The 11,118-nt window shown below is 40.6% G+C and overlaps 1 non-coding gene across 1 annotated transcript; it reads left to right on the forward strand.

Moving 5' to 3' along the window:
• Positions 1–575: 575 nt before the first annotated feature.
• On the forward strand, positions 576–682 carry LOC120105151 (small nucleolar RNA R71). Its single transcript, XR_016397929.1, has one exon. It is a non-coding gene; the product is annotated as a small nucleolar RNA R71 (small nucleolar RNA).
• The last annotated feature ends 10,436 nt before the right edge of the window (positions 683–11,118 follow it).

The raw sequence follows: 11,118 nt of genomic DNA on the forward strand, positions 1-11,118 counted from the left end.
TCTCTGAACTGGCATTGGCTAACTTCTCAATAGCTATCTCCCAAGACTGTTTACTTTCTGGTTGGGATGGTTTTGGTTGGAAACCAGGAGGATGGAGAGGTCTAGAACTGCTACCTTGGTTACCTTGATCTTTCCATGAAAAGTTAGGATGATTCCTCCATCCTGGGTTGTATGTGTTGGAATAAGGGTTGTTCTGCTGTTGCTGCCTGTTATAATTAGACACAAATTGAACCTGCATACAATCAGAACTCATGTGAGCTCCTCCACAGCAATCACAACTCAATACAGGACTAGAAACGGAATTCACATTACCCAGCTTACCGAACATTTTTACTAGAGAATCAACCTTGGCATTCAACATGTTTATGCCATCTACATCATACATACCTGGAACTTTCTTAGGCATACATCTTTCATTAGACCACTGATAATTGTTAGAGGCCATTTCTTCTAACAACTCATATGCCTCTTCTGTTGACTTACTCATTAAAGTACCTCCTGCAGCTGCATCTATAGTAATTCTGACTGAATGTGTTAATCCATTATAGAAAGTCTGTACAATCAGCCAATCAGGAAGACCATGATGTGGACACTTCCTCTGCAAATCCTTAAACCTCTCCCAGGCTTCATACAAAGATTCACCATCAAACTGAGCAAAACTGGTAATATCATTTCTAAGTTTGGCAGTCTTACCTGGGGGAAAATACTTACTCAGAAAAGCTTGTGACAAGGCATTCCAGGTGGTGAAAGAGTTAGGCGCTTTGGAATTCAACCAGGCCTTGGCTTTATCCTTTAGAGAAAATGGAAAAAGTCGGAGTCGAATAGCATCATCACTAACTCCATTCATCTTGATTGTATCACAAATCTCCAAGAAATTGGCAAGGTGTGCATGTGGATCCTCAGAAGGTCCTCCACCAAACTGCTCCTGCTGCACCATCTGGATGAGACCAGGCTTAATCTCAAAATTATTAGCATTGACTGTAGGTCTCACAATACTGGGTTGAGCACCATTGACATTCGGCACTGCATAGTCACTCAACAACCTTTTATTCTGGTTATCTTGATTATCTGCCATGGCTACTGCTTGTTTTTGCTTTAGCTCTAATCTTTGTTGTTTCCTTAATGCTCGTAGGGTTCTCTCAATTTCTGGATCAAAAGGCTCAATTAGCTCACAGTTTCGTGGCATACACTAAATATAGAAAACGTAAATTAACAAAAAGAACAAAACAGTCTAAATTAATGCAGAAAATTATTTGTATTGATATTAAAAACAATCCTCCCCGGCAACGGCGCCAAAAACTTGATAGTCCCTAGACTCTACCACAAGTGCATGGGTCATGACAAGTAGAATAGGGCAAAAAGAGTATCGTTTCCACAAGGAGGCGATTCAAGTACCAATTTATAAATTTCCTATATTATTTAGACAACCCCAAATTGATGTGACTGACTGCAATTTCTTGACCTGAAAAATCAAATGTGAAAGGTTCCTAGGGCTTGGATTTCATCAATTGAATTCCTTCAATGAATTTAAATCTGATTGTTAATATTCTGCTAATTACAATGACCGAATCCCTTTTTTTTATGTGATATCCTCTTTCAAGGTATAACACCTATACCTATATTAATCCTATGTCTACTTTCGTGATCATAGAAATTAATATAAATTCATTATGATCTGTGAAATTCTTGATTGTAGGTCACAAGGGTGTGCATTTATTTCTAAACTACACCACCAATGTTTGATAAATTCACCAACTAATATCGAACTTCAACTTTCGTTACTTCATTCAACATCTTAAGCATGCAATTCATGGCCAGTAAATTGCAAGAATGAAAACCGAAATCATCAAATTGCAATTAACAAAAGATATTCAATACAACCATACTCAATTCATATCAAAAATTCAATGACTACGTCCTAGCCCTAGGATAAGAAAACTAGCAAATCATAACTAATAAATCAATCCAATTATTTCTCAAACATAAATTCGCATTCAACATTCTTAAAAACAATTCAGCAAATAAAAAATAAAAAAATATATATATATGAGAAAGGAAAAGAACTCTGTATTTGCAAAAATCCTCCGTTCCGTTCTTTCTCCCAGAATTCCAGCTTTTTCTTCCTCTCGGAATTTCTAGCTTTTCCTCCTCTCGGAATTTCAGATTCTCTGCTTCTTCTTTTTTTTTTATCTGCTTCTCCTCCTCTTCGTATCTGCTAGCTCTCCTTCTCTTTTTCGGAATTTCCTTTTTTTGAATTTTAAAACAGATTTCCTCCCTATCTGCTAGCTGAAATCCCGAAATTCTAGGCTGATTTTTAGACTCGACTCCCAGCTGGATTTAGAGCACCAAAACGATATACTTTGGAGTTGGACCCTTCACGAAAGTTTTAGATATAGTTCTCAGCTTTCCAACGCATCTGGGTTTGCATTATTCTGACTTATATAACTCCAGATACAAGCTGAAAACCGAAACAGGGTCTGGGCCGCAGTAAAATTCTGGACAGATTCGGACTTCTCCGTTTCGGCTAAGTTTTGGACTTTAAAACGGCAGAACTTGGTTTTGTGATCTTCATAAAAGTTTTAGATCTCCATCTTATCTTTCCAGCAAGCTAAACAACATCTAAAACGGAGGTCTGTAGCTCTAGTTAGAACCCAAAAACCGAACAGTGTTCTGGGTTGACTAGACCAGCCCAATTTCAACCAATTCAATAATTAAACACCTGCAAAATACCAAGAATTTTCAAGAATTAAATAAATATAAAAGACACCTAAATTCTAGACAAATGAGCTAAGAACATACAAAACACTCTAAAACAAAATAATTAAGACTAAGAAAATGTGTGAAATAAATTCCCACGTCAACACACCTAAGGCTCCCTTTCCTAGTAGACTACAAGACTCAAAGAAAAAATCTCAGTACGATGAAATCATGGAAGTCTTTAAAAATGTCCAAATAAATTTACCCTTCCTAGATGCCATCAGACAGATCCCCTCCTATACAAAATTCTTAAAAGACTTAACCACGGTGAAAAGAAAAACCAGTATTCCTAGGCAAGCTGTGATGGCTGCACAAGCCTCATCTCTTATTCAACAGCAGATTGCCCCAAAATACAAGGACCCTGGTTGCCCCACTGTTGAAATTAAAATAGGAGAAACCATCATTCGGAGAGCCCTATTAGACTTAGGAGCAAGTGTAAACCTATTACCCTATTCTGTCTACACCGAACTAGGTTTGGGGGAATTAAAGCCCACAAATATTACTTTGTCATTAGCAGATAGGACTGTGAAGTATCCTAAGGGAATTGTAGAGGATGTAATTGTAAAGGTAAATGAGTTTTACTACCCTGTGGATTTTGTAGTCCTCGAAACTGAACCAGTAAAAAACTCAGGAAGTCACATCCCGGTAATCCTTGGTAGACCATTTTTGGCCACTTCAAATGCTGTGATCAGTTGCCGAAATGGGATAATGACCCTAGCATTTGGAAACTTGACCGTCCAACTCAATGTCTTTCACAGTAGTAATCAACCATCTGAGATGGACGATTTAGAAGATATTCACATGATTGAAGACATAATCAGCAAGTCCTTCGAGGAGTCAAGTTATTCTGATCTACTAGAAAGATGTTTGGCCCAATTCAGTCAAGATTGTGAGGAAGGAGAGTCGAATCAGGAGGTTAATGCATTACTAGATTCCATTCCTGTAATGGATACTAGCAGATGGGCTACTAAATTTGAATCATTACCTATACCTGAATCCCAGCTAGTACCTTCAAGTGTCAAACCTCCCCAGCTTGAACTTAAAGATCTGCCTGAAAACCTAAAATATGCATTTCTAGGGGACAACAACATCTTACCTGTTATTATTGCATCAAATTTAACTGAAGAACAGGAAGAGAAGTTGTTAAATATCCTTCAGAAAAATCAAGAAGCGATCGGCTGGTCTATAGCTGATATTAAGGGGATTAGCCCTTCTGTGGTCCAACATAAAATTTATCTAGAAGAGGATGCAAAAACCTCTAGAGAACCACAAAGGCGACAACCCAGTCATGAAAGATGTAGTTCTAGCCGAAATCATTAAACTCTTAGATGCAGGGATTATATACCCTATTTCTGATAGCCAGTGGGTGAGCCCAGTTCAAGTTGTACCCAAAAAATCTGGAATTACTGTGATCAAGAATGACCAAATGAGTTAGTCCCAACTCGAATCCAAACTGGATGGCGAGTGTGCATCGACTATAGAAAGCTGAACGCCATGACTAGGAAAGACCACTTTCCACTACCCTTCATTAACCAAATGTTAGAACGTCTAGCTGGCCACTCTCATTACTGTTTTCTTGATGGTTATTCTGGATATAACCAAGTTCCAATTGCACGTGAGGATCAAGAGAAAACCACATTCACCTATCCTTATGGCACTTTTGCCTATCGTCGCATGCCTTTTGGGTTATGCAATGCACCGGCTACATTCCAGCGGTGTATGATGAGTATTTTCTCCGACATGGTGGAGAAATTTTTAGAAATTTTCATGGATGATTTTTCTGTATTTGGATCCAATTTTGAGGAATGTCTACACCACTTGACACTTGTTGTAGAACGCTGTAAACAGAAAAACTTAGTTCTTAACTGGGAGAAGTGTCACTTCATGGTAGAATCAGGTATTGTTTTAGGACACATTGTGTCACAAAGGGAATTAAAGTGGATAAGGCCAAAGTAGAATTAATTGCCAAGTTACCACCTCCCAAAACTGTTAGGGAAGTCAGATCCTTTTTAGGGCATGCGGGTTTTTACCGCCGCTTTATCAAGGATTTCAGTAAATTGTCGAAACCCTTATGCGATTTGTTGGCGAAAGATGCTACTTTTAATTTTTCGCCAATTTGTATAACTGCTTTCGAAAGACTAAAGTCTGAACTAACCGCAGCACCCATCATAAGGTCCCCTGATTGGAATCTGCCATTTGAAATCATGTGTGATGCATCTGATTATGCAATAGGTGCCGTCCTAGGTCAGTGAGTGGGAAGCTTCCCCACGTGATTCATTATGCAAGCAAAACTCTAATGACGCCCAACTTAACTATTCTACAACTGAAAAAGAGTTGTTGGCTGTTGTCTTTGCTCTTGACAAATTTCATCCCTATCTGATAGGATCCAAGGTCCTTATTTATTCTGATCATGCCGCCCTTAAGTACCTTCTCACAAAAAAGAATGCCAAGGCAAGACTCATTCGTTGGATCCTATTACTTCAAGAATTTGATCTTGAAATACGAGATAAAAAGGGATCTGAAAATGTTGTAGCTGACCACTTGTCCAGTTTAATTGTCGAATCATCCGGAGAATCCATGCCTGTGTCCGAGACTTTCCCTGATGAACAATTAATGATGATTTCCCATACCAATGTTCCATGGTATGCTGATGTAGTCAACTATCTAGTTACTGAACGAATGCCCCGTTCATGGACCAAACAAGAGAAATTCCGCTTCCTAGCTCGTGTAAAATGGTATTTTTGGGATGAACCATACTTGTTCAAATACTGTCCTGATCAAATCATCAGACGATGCATCCCTGAACACGATCAAAGGAATGTCCTTTTCTTTTGTCATGACCATGCTTGTGGTGGTCATTTTAGTGGGAAGAAAACTGCTGCAAAAGTTTTGCAGTGCGGATTTTATTGGTCCGCATTTTTTCGAGATGCGCATGACTATTGTAAATCTTGCGATCGATGTTAACAATTAGAAAAACTATCGAGAAAGAATGAGATGCCCCTGAACCCTATCTTAATTATAGAAATTTTCGATGTTTGGGGTATTGATTTTATGGGTCCTTTTCCTATGTCGTTTGGGCATCAGTACATTCTTGTGGCAGTTGACTATGTATCAAAATGGATTGAGACTATCGCGTGTAAGACCAATGATCACAAAGTGGTGATCAAGTTCCTTAAAGAATCTATCTTTGCTCGTTTTGGCACCCCTCGTGCTATCATTAGTGATGGGGGAAAACATTTTTGTAATAAAATCTTTAAAGCTCTTATGAGAAAGTACAACATTAATCATAAGGTCAGTATACCATATCATCCACAAATAAGTGGACAAGTCGAAATTTCCAATCGGGAGATCAAGACCATCCTTGAAAAAACTGTTCATACATCCCGGAAGGATTGGTCTCTTAGGCTAACAGATGCACTGTGGGCATATCGGACGGCTTACAAAACACCAATTGGAATGTCTCCATATAGAACCGTCTATGGAAAGGCCTGCCATTTACCTGTTGAGTTAGAGCACAAGGCCTATTGGGCTATTAAACATTTAAATTTCGATCTTGACAAAGCAGGAGAACATAGGAAGCTTCAACTCGATGAGCTTGAAGAAATTAGAAACGATGCTTACGAGTGTGCCAAAAAGTACAAAGATCGCATGAAGATCATGCATGATAAAATGATCATTCGTAAGGAATTTCACCAAGGACAAAAAGTCCTTCTATATGATTCTCGATTACATCTATTCTCTGAAAAACTTAAATCTCGCTGGACTGGCCCATACACAGTAGAGAAAGTGCACCCGCACGGTGCAGTAGTAATATGCAATACCAAGGATGGTAGGTCCTTTCAAGTCAATAGACATCGTTTAAAACCATACCTTGAGTATCTGAGTCCAGAAGTTGAGGAGACACTTCTGACCGACCCTGTTTATCATGAATGAATTAGAATTGTCTGGCTGAAGACATAAAACTTAGCGCTCTTGGGAGGCAACCCAACATATAAATATCATCTATAAAAAAAAAAAATTACTAACATGCAGGTTTGGAGGATTTTGCCCCAATTTTCAATTTACCCACTCATATCAGGTAACCTCTCCTCTGTCCTCTTACTGCTTTAAATTTTCTTTAACATTGAGGACAATGTGATGCAGGACGGAAGTACGGATTGAAATACAGAGAAAAAAAAGAGGGGAAGAGGGGAAGAAGAAGAAGGAGGAGGAGAAAAGGAGGAGGAAGAAGAAGACCAATTTTCATTCAATAATTCATTAAAAAAAATAACAAATGCATGCCCTATATATATATAGGGCCACCAAATAACAAATAAGTCCTCATAAAAAAAAACAATTCGAAATAGGTCCTCACAAGACAATATGCAAACTAATCCTATCAAAATAAATAATAATAAAAGAAAACATCAATCAATCCAGCCACAATGAAAGTGGCTGGACCGTCTTCCTGCGACGACCATAATCCCGCACAATAATCAGTCCAGTATTCGTGTCCGCACCAACTCCCCCCGGGTAAGAAGAAGTCGACCCCGACGAATGACTCTGGTAGTACTCCAAAAGATCTGGGTCAATGCGCTGTAACTCCGCACGGGTAATCCATGTAGTATCAGACTCCGGGCGTCCTCGCCAACGAACCAGAAAACGCTGAACACCCCCATCACTGGTAGAAACAGTCTGCTCATCTAAAATGGCATCAATTTGTTCTTTTTGTGCTGGTGGTAAAGTTAGATTGGTCGGAGATGGGATGGAATCAAGAAGAGGATTATCATCAAGCTCAAGTGATGGCGGAGCGAAAGGATCAGTAGGAATAGAAAGGGGGCCCTTGTAAGCAACCAAATCCTCAATATTAAAAGTGGAGCTAATACCAAAATCAGAGGGAAGATCAAGAACGTAAGCATTAGTACCCACGCGTTGCAATACCCGAAAGGGCCCAGCACTACGAGCCTGCAGTTTCTTGACGGTTCCAGATGGAAACCGCTCAGGCCGAATACGTATCATCACATAATCCCCAGTTTGAAATGATTTATCTCGCTTATGAGAATCAGCTTGTAGCTTATATTGAGCATTACTCATATGAATGCGCTTGCTAATTTCCTGATGCAGATTATGAATGTGCTGTGCAAATGCATGTGCAGACTCAGAAATGCGAATATGGGGGGACATAGGTAGGAGATCTACAGGTTTGCGAGCTTTATAACCATGGACCACTTCGAATGGACTCATCCCGATAGATCGATTGACTGATGAATTATATGCAAATTGGGCGACAGGCAGAATAGAATCCCAGTTACGATTGTGATCCCCGACTAGACTACGCAGAAGGTTACCTAGACTTCGGTTGACGACTTCGGTTTGGCCATCGGTTTGAGGATGATAGGCCGTAGAAAATTTAAGTTTGGTGCCAACCAGATGCCACAAGGTTTTCCAAAAATAGCTCATGAAACGGACATCCCTATCAGAGACAATGGTTTTTGGTAACCCGTATAACTTAACAATCTCATCAAAAAATATCTTGGCTACTCGAGAGGCATCAGAAGTTTTGGAACAAGGAAGGAAGTGGGCCATTTTAGAAAAACGATCCACAACCACAAAAATGGAGTCATGTTTCCGAAATGTGCGAGGAAGGCCGAGTACGAAGTCGATACTAAGGTCAAGCCAAGGGCGATCTGGGACAGGTAATGGAGTGTATAGGCCAGTATTTTGTTTTTTGTGCTTAGCTAGTTGACACGTGCGACACTGTCCCACAATTTTAGCAACATCCCGTTTTAAACTTGGCCAAAAAAATTGACGTTCAACTTCTTCTATGGTCTTATCACGGCCAAAATGTCCAGAGAGACCACCGGCATGTACTTCCCATATCAAGAAATCGCGCACAGAAGTGCGCGGAATGCAGAGCTTGGAAGCTTTGAACAAGTACCCGTCTTGTAGATAAACACCATCAATCAAAGGTCCTTGTCCATCAGCAAGGGCATTATAGAGTTGGCCAAAATCTGGGCAAGACAAGTAATCGAGCTTAAGTCTATCAAAACCGGTGAGGGAAACAGACATGGCGGACAACAGAGTTACTCGACGACTTAACGCATCAGCAGCTTTGTTCGCAGCACCGGACATATGCTTGAGAACAAAAGTGTAATCCTGGAGGAACTGAACCCACTTGGCATGTCGATGATTAAGTTTTTTTCTGGGAATTAAGAAAACGAAGTGCTTCATGGTCAGAATAGAGAACAAATTCATTAGGAAGGAGATAATGTCGCCAATACCGTAGGGCCTGGACTATGGCATAAAATTCCTTGTCATAGGTGGAATATCTTTGTCTAGCCTCATTCAGCTTTTCACTAAAATAGGCTATAGGATGACGTTCTTGACTAAGCACACCACCTATTCCTAAGCCAGATGCATCACATTCCACCTCAAAAACTTTGTTAAAATCAGGGAGTCGCATAACTGGCGCTTCCGTCATTTTTGTCTTAATGTCATTAAATGCTTTAGCGGCTGCGCGTGTCCACCGAAAATCACCTCGTTTAAGACAATCAGTGATAGGTGACATAAGTGTACTGAAGCCCTTAATGAAACGACGGTAAAATGTGGCCAGGCCGTGAAAACTACGGATGTCAGTAATATTCTTAGGTTCAGGCCATTCAACAATTGCGGTGATTTTCGCAGGATCAGCAGATAAACCTTCAGAGGAGACTATATACCCTAAGAAGTTTACGTGAGTAGTGAAAAATGAACACTTCTTAAGGTTAGCATAGAGGCTCTCGTTGCGTAAAGTCGTACAAACTTGCCTTAAATGGCCTAAATGTTGCTCCTTAGTTTGACTATAAATAAGGATATCGTCAAAGTACACGACTAAAAATTTGCCCATAAAAGGTCGGAGTACTTGAGTCATCACTCGCATAAATGTACTTGGAGCGTTTGAGAGGCCGAAAGGCATTACCAGCCACTCATAGAGGCCATCTTTTGTCTTGAAGGCTGTCTTCCATTCATCTCCTGGACGAATCCGGATTTGATGGTAGCCACTTTTTAAGTCAATCTTGGAGAAAATCGAGGCACCTGCCATCATATCCAGCATATCGTCGAGCCGGGGAATAGGAAAACGGTATTTGACCGTGATTCTATTAATAGCCCGACTGTCTACACACATTCGCCAAGTCCCATCTTTTTTTGGAGTAAGAAGGGCAGGTACGGCACAAGGACTTAGACTCTCCCGAATAAATCCCTTTTGTAGGAGCTCGTTAATTTGCTTTAGGAGCTCTGCATGATCAGAGGGGTTCATCCGATAATGGGGCAGGTTAGGAAGGATAGCTCCCGGGACTAGGTCAATGGCGTGTTGAATATCACGCAAAGGGGGTAAATGATCTGGAAGGTCTTCCGGAAAAACTTCTTTGAACTCCTCGAGAATAGCGAGGGATTCTGCCGATAATGTGCTTTGAAGATGTGGCTGAAATTCTTTAACTAGCAGGGCAAACACCGGAGAGTCCTTAAAGACGTTCCTCTCAAATTCCGTGGGGTTAAGGATATGCAGTTCCTTCCCCTTTGATGTACTCTTGTCTGTACTCTTATTTAGCGTTTTGGGCCGTAAAGGATTAAGCGTAATCTTTTTACCCTGGAATACAAAGGAGCAAGAGTTAGTTCGACCGTAGATGGTGACATCGAGATCGAACAACCAAGGCCTACCTAATATCAGATGACCTACGTCCATTGGGAGTACGTCACACCAGACAGTGTCTTTATAAGAGAGGATTTGAATAGGTACAAGACACCGTTCCTTAATGTGAATGGACGACGTGTCGATCCAGGAGACCTTATAAGGGTGAGGTTGGGACACAGGAGTCAGACCCAAGCGTGCGACAATGCTGGAAGATATCGCATTAATGCAGCTCCCGCTATCAATGATAACTTTACAGTCTTTTTCGCCGCATTTAATGTAAGTGTGGAAAATTGAGGTTCGTCTCCAGTCATCAGTCTCTTTAGGCTGGGTAATTGCACACCTTACTACATTCACAGTGGATCGGTCAGGTTCGTGGGCAATTATCCGGGGAGTAGGTCGGATACAACCTAAAGTGTGTGATTCTTCCTCAGTTTCGTCTTCGACATCGTGAATATCATCTAAATTAGGCTCATAAATTTGTTCCTCCAAATTATCTATGTCATCCTTCTGTTCATGTGTGTCAATAACTAGAGTCGGATTTGCACATTGGGAGGCAACATGACCAAACCCTTGGCATTTAAAGCACTGAATTCGTGAGCTTGGTTTTGGAGGTTCACCTAAAATTCCTTTGCCTTTAATATCCCGGTTTTGGATAGGTGGAGAAGAAAAGGGTTTAGGAGGGACAGAACCGACTGGGGGTCTGGGTCCAG

The sequence above is a fragment of the Phoenix dactylifera genome, chromosome 11 (assembly GCF_051530095.1).
Source record: "Phoenix dactylifera cultivar Ajwa chromosome 11, Ajwa_hap1_PhDact_Kaust_v1.1, whole genome shotgun sequence".
NCBI classification, from domain to species: domain Eukaryota; kingdom Viridiplantae; phylum Streptophyta; class Magnoliopsida; order Arecales; family Arecaceae; genus Phoenix; species Phoenix dactylifera.